The sequence below is a fragment of the Pseudophryne corroboree genome, chromosome 3 (assembly GCF_028390025.1).
Source record: "Pseudophryne corroboree isolate aPseCor3 chromosome 3, aPseCor3.hap2, whole genome shotgun sequence".
Classification (NCBI taxonomy): domain Eukaryota; kingdom Metazoa; phylum Chordata; class Amphibia; order Anura; family Myobatrachidae; genus Pseudophryne; species Pseudophryne corroboree.
This window is the reverse complement of record NC_086446.1, coordinates 78,462,579-78,468,578: the sequence shown is the minus strand read 5'-3', so window position 1 is coordinate 78,468,578 and position 6,000 is coordinate 78,462,579.

Genomic DNA, 6,000 nt, shown 5'->3' with positions numbered 1-6,000 from the left:
CCCCAATGCATCCTGGGAGAGTCTAAAGCTTTAGCCTGTTGGTGCCTGTGGATCAAGATCCATCTCTACACTGCAATGTTTTCCTGTGGAACCAGTGTACCTCGCAGAAAGAGATTTAACCATGGTAAGTCTACCATAAATCTCCTTTTTCTCTGATGTCCAGTGGGAGACACTGGAGCAACAGTGTGGACATCCCAAAGCAGTCCCTACGGCTGGGTGCACTCCTGTGCGGAAGATAACACCCTGCGACCAAAACTTGCATCACATAAAAGTGTCACACCAGTAGAGCATAATAGAGGTGTGGGTGTAAGACCATGTGGCAGGTCTACAAAGTTGCACCACGGCGAGCCACCCAGTTGGACCTGAACCGATTTAGGAATGCGACAACCAGTGGAAACATAACCATGGTGGATAATAGCCGTAATCCACAGAGCGATAGATTGTTTTGACGCTGGCCAGCCATGCTCGGAAGTTTCAAAAAGGATGTATAGAGCATCCATGCAATGCAAATCTTGAGTCCTGGAGATATAGGCTTGTAGAGCACAAACAACATCCAAAGTATACGTATACATTAAAAAGAGGAAGAAAAAAAGACTCCTGGCTGGGTGCACTCTTATTTGGAAGGACATTTTACAATATGGATAAGACTTTTATTGATCAATAAAATATTGTCAAGGTGTATCCAGGACAGACCAACACAATACGACATACAGTATAAGGCACATGTATATTTAAAGGACTATGGGGGTAATTCTGAGTTGATTGCAGCAGCAAGTTTGTTAGCAATTGGGCAAGACCATGTGCACTGCAGGAGGGGGGGGGGGGGGGGGCAGATATAACATTTGCAGAGAGAGTTAGATTTGGGTGGGTTATTTTGTTTCTGTGCAGGGTAAATACTGGCTGCTTTATTGTTACACTGCAATTTAGATTTCAGTTTGAATACACCCCACCTAAATCTAACTCTCTCTGCACGTGTTATATCTGCCCCTCCTGCAGTGCACATGGTTTTGCCCAACTGCTAACAAATTTGCTGCTACGATCAACTCAGAATTAGGCCCTATATGCAGTCCAAAATTGTATTAAGATTGAGGGAGCACACGACTGACCCAATAGGTGTGCTCTGTCACAACTGAGGGCCTGAGCTGACGGAAGGCAGCCTCCGTTGTAGGGGCTGAGATGTACCGGAACCTGGGAGGTTGTATCAGACCCCTGGACATGTAAGTAACATGAAGAGTAACCGCCCGAAGGCGTGACCACGACAACTTGGGTAAAAGTCAATGATATTTATTTATGACAAACTCCATGCATCACAGTAGCAGTAAAAAGAAACATTAAAATCAGCAGAGAAATAATAATACAGTTCCTGGGTACTACAGGGTGGCAGGGGCCACAGAGCTCTGGTGGTATGAGACAGTTCTTATTATCTGGAAAGTCCTTACCAGGCTCAACTGTAGCAATGAAGAAAGCCCAGGGTCGTACCAGCTGGTGTTCCAGGGAAAGCTGGACTGCTGAAGATAAAATGCTGCTGTGGGTACTGGTTGGAACCAGACAGATGTTGGCACGGAGTGGATACTGGCTGGAACCAGTTAAATAATAAATGAGGCTTGAGAGCGATGCAATATGGATGAAATGTAGAATTTGAGAACGGAGAAATAATAATACCGGTGGAGAGTGGTAAACTGCAGAAAGGACACCGGCCCTTTAAGAGAAGCTGTACACTGCTGGAAGCTGGGCTGGAAGCAGGTGATATTGTAGCTGGAAACAGATGAGTCCAGAATGGATCGGAGAGTCAGGCTACACCGCAGATGGAATGCTGGTGCGGGTCTCTGTAGCAGAAGTCTGGAGACAGGAGCTGGAACCTGGAAGACAATCACAGGAGAGAGACAAACTGGAACTAGGTTTGACAACCAAAGCACTGACGCCTTCCTTGCTCAGGCACAACCTATTTATACCTGCAGCAAGGAAGGCATTGGCTAGGCAATTATGCAAATTAATAATACAGACAGCAGATTGGTGAATATGATCAGATGACAGAATCCAAGATGGCTGCGCCCATGCAGACACTTGGAGGGAAGTTTGGTTTGTAATCCATGTGGTCTGGAAAACAGTAATGGCGGCGCCGGCCACCGGAGACAGGAGACGCCAGGCTGACAGGTGCACATCCAACCACGCGGACACAGCGGAGGCCGCGGCTGACGTAATCGCCACTCTGAATGCAGAAGCTCAGGAACGGCGGCGGAGGCCGCGGGAGACGCCATGCCAGATGTATAAGGCGTTACTGTCACAGCGTCCAGAGAGACAGGAGAGGATGCGGGAATATGCACATCAGGATAACAGATGGGATCCGGTCCTGGAGCGCTGAGCCAGCCTTAGGAGGCATCTGATGGGTAAGAAATGGCGTCCAGATACCCGGATCGTGACAGCACCCCCCCCTTTAGGAGTGGCCCCAGGACACTTCTTTGGCTTTTGAGGAAACTTGGAATGGAATCTCCGGACCAAGGCAGGAGCATGGACATCAGAAGCATTGGTCCATGAACGTTCCTCAGGGCCATAACCCTTCCAGTCAATAAGATACTGAAGTTGACCGTAACGGTGACGTGAGTCCAGGATCTTGGCCACTTCATACTCAACGCCTCGTTGAGTTTGGACTTTCGGAGTTGGAGGAAGTGAGGAATGAAACCGATTCAAGATTAGCGGTTTCAACAGGGAAACATGGAATGTCCTGGGTATTTTTAAGAAAGGCGGTAACTGGAGTCTGTAAGCAACAGGATTGATGACTTGATCAATTTTAAAAGGACCGATGAAGCGAGGTGCAAACTTCATACTGGGAACTCTCAACCTCAAATTCTTCGTGGATAACCATACCCGATCACCCACCTTGAGAGCAGGAACTGCTCGACGCTTCTTATCCGCAAACTTCTTGTACCTGAACGATGCCTTGAGCAGAGCTGATCGTACGCTCTTCCAGATATTGGCAAACTGATGCAAGGTGATATCCACTGCGGGAACAGAAGTTGCTGGAAGCGGTTGGAACTCAGGGACTTTAGGGTGGAATCCAAAGTTGGTGAAGAATGGTGTTGAAGAAGATGAAGAATGATACTGGATGTTGTGACAGAACTCGGCCCAGGGAAGTAATTGAACCCAGTCATCTTGAGAGGATGACACATAGATGCGGAGGAAGGACTCCAAGTCCTGATTCACCCTCTCAGTTTGACCATTGGTCTGAGGATGGTAAGCCGTGGAAAACTTTAGCTTGACTTGGAAGACTTGACATAAACTTCGCCAGAATTTGGCTGTGAATTGAACTCCTCGATCTGAGATAATTTCTTCTGGAAGACCGTGGAGTCGGAAGATCTCTTGTATGAATACTTGAGCCAACTTGGAAGCTGATGGAAGACCGGTGAGAGGAATGAAGTGTGCCATCTTGGTGAACCGGTCAACTACCACCCAGATGGTATTGAACTTGTTGCACATGGGCAAATCTGTAATAAAATCCATCGACAAATGGGTCCATGGTCGACGGGGAACAGATAGTGGAACCAGTTGCCCCGCAGGCGACTGGCGGGATACTTTATGTTGGGCACACTTTGGGCAAGATGCAATAAACTCCAAAACGTCCTTTTTCAGAGTTGGCCACCAATAGGACCTAGAGATAAACTCCAGGGTTTTTTGGATACCTGCATGTCCGTCAAAGCGGGAAGCATGGGCCCAATGCATTAGCTTCTTCCTTAGTGTCGGCTTCACAAAACTTTTCCCTGATGGGGGCGTAGAGTCCATCCCTACCGTGGAGAATGCCAACGGATTTATAATAGGATGCTTGTCTGAAGACTCTGACTCATTTTCTTGCTCCCATGAGCGGGAAAGGGCATCGGCCTTGCGATTCTGAGAGCCCGGACAGAACTGGAGTTTAAAGTCGAATCTGGAAAAGAAAAGTGCCCATCTGGCCTGACGAGGGTTGAGACATTGTGCGCCTTTTAGATATAGAAGGTTCTTGTGGTCTGTAAGTATGGTGATTGAATGAGAAGCTCCATCCAACAGATATCTCCACTCCTCTAGAGCGAGCTTGATGGCTAGCAACTCCTGGTCGCCAATGGCATAGTTGCGCTCCGCTGGGGAGAACTTCCGGGAGAAGAAACTGCAAGGATGTAAATGGCCATCTTTAGCCCTCTGGGATAACACCGCTCCTACTCCAACGGAGGAGGCATCCACCTCTAAGATGAAAGGAGAGTCGATGTCAGGCTGTTTCAGGACAGGCGCAGAGATGAACCTCTGTTTCAAAAGATGAAAAGCTTGCATGGCTTCTTCAGACCACTTGGACGGGTTAGCACCCTTCTTGGTGAAAGCAGTAATAGGCGCCACAATGGTGGAAAAGTCTCGTATAAACTTTCGGTAATAATTGGCGAACCCTAAGAACCTCTGGACTCCTTTGAGGGTTAAGGGTACCGGCCAATTCTGGATTGCTTGTAGTTTCTCAGGATCCATCTCTAGTCCGGAACCGGACACAATGTACCCTAGAAACGGAATGGACTTGACTTCAAAGACGCATTTCTCTAATTTGCAGTAGAGATGATTGACACGGAGACGGGACAGAACCTCCTTTACCCAAAAACGATGTTCCTCTAAATTGTTGGCAAAAATGAGGATATCATCTAGATCAGTGGTTCTCAAACTCGGTCCTCAGGACCCCACACAGTGCATGTTTTGCAGGAAACCCAGCAAGTACACAGGTGTATTAATTACTCACTGACACATTATAAAAGACCCACAGGTGGAGCTAATTATTTCACTTGTGATTCTGTGAGGACACCTGCAAAACATGCACCGTGTGGGGTCCTGAGGACCGAGTTTGAGAACCTGTGATCTAGATAGACCACGACATGACGGTATAGAATGTCTCTGAAGATCTCATTGACGAAATGCTGGAAGACAGCTGGAGCATTGCTCAATCCGAAGGGCATGAAGAGGTACTCATAATGTCCGTCACGGGTGTTAAATGCGGTCTTCCACTCGTCACCCTCACGGATCCGGATGAGATTGTATGCACCTCTCAAGTCCAGCTTTGTAAAGATGGTAGCTCCGCTAACTCTGTCAAAGAGCTCAGTAATCAGGGGTAAAGGATAGCGGTTCTTGATGGTAATGTCGTTCAAACCTCTGTAGTCGATGCACGGCCGCAGACCACCATCTTTCTTTTTTACAAAGAAGAAGCCTGCGCCGGCTGGAGAAGAAGAAGGTCGAATGAACCCCTTTGCTAGGTTCTCTTTAATGTATTCCTCCATAGAATGCGTCTCAGGCAGAGACAACGGATAAGTTCGGCCTCGAGGTGGAACCTTCCCTGGAACGAGATCAATCGGGCAGTCCCATTCTCTATGAGGAGGAAGGATATCAGCAGAAGCTTTACTGAACACATCCGTGAAATCTTGATATGGAGGAGGTGGAACATCAGACGACCTGGGGGAGGAAGAACAGACAGGCAACACTTTAAACAAACATGTCTCAGCACAGGAGGAACCCCATGCCAGAATTTGCGTAGTCATCCAATCAATTGTAGGATTGTGAAGACGGAGCCATGGAAGGCCCAGGACCACAGGATGTGTGGCGCTTGGAATCACTAAAAGTGAAATAAGTTCGGAATGAAGAACTCCCACTCTCAGACGAACTGGTAGAGTCCTTAGAGAAATAACTGTATCAAAAATTTTACTGCCATCCACGGCAGTTAAGGAAAAGGACGAAGGAAGTCTCTCGGTGGGTAGGGACCACCGTTTAACATAGGCTTCGGTAATAAAGTTCCCAGCTGCTCCGGAATCAAGGAGGGCAATGACGTTCTGATAACGTTGAGCAACTTGAAGCGAGACTGGGAGATTACAATCTTGAGGGGATGGAGAGGAGATCATTACTCCTAGCCGGCCCTCTCCTTGGCGAGCTAGGGTCTAGAGTCCCGGACGTTTGGGACAGGCATTAATGGTGTGAGACGGAGCTGCACAATAAAGACAGAGAGACTCG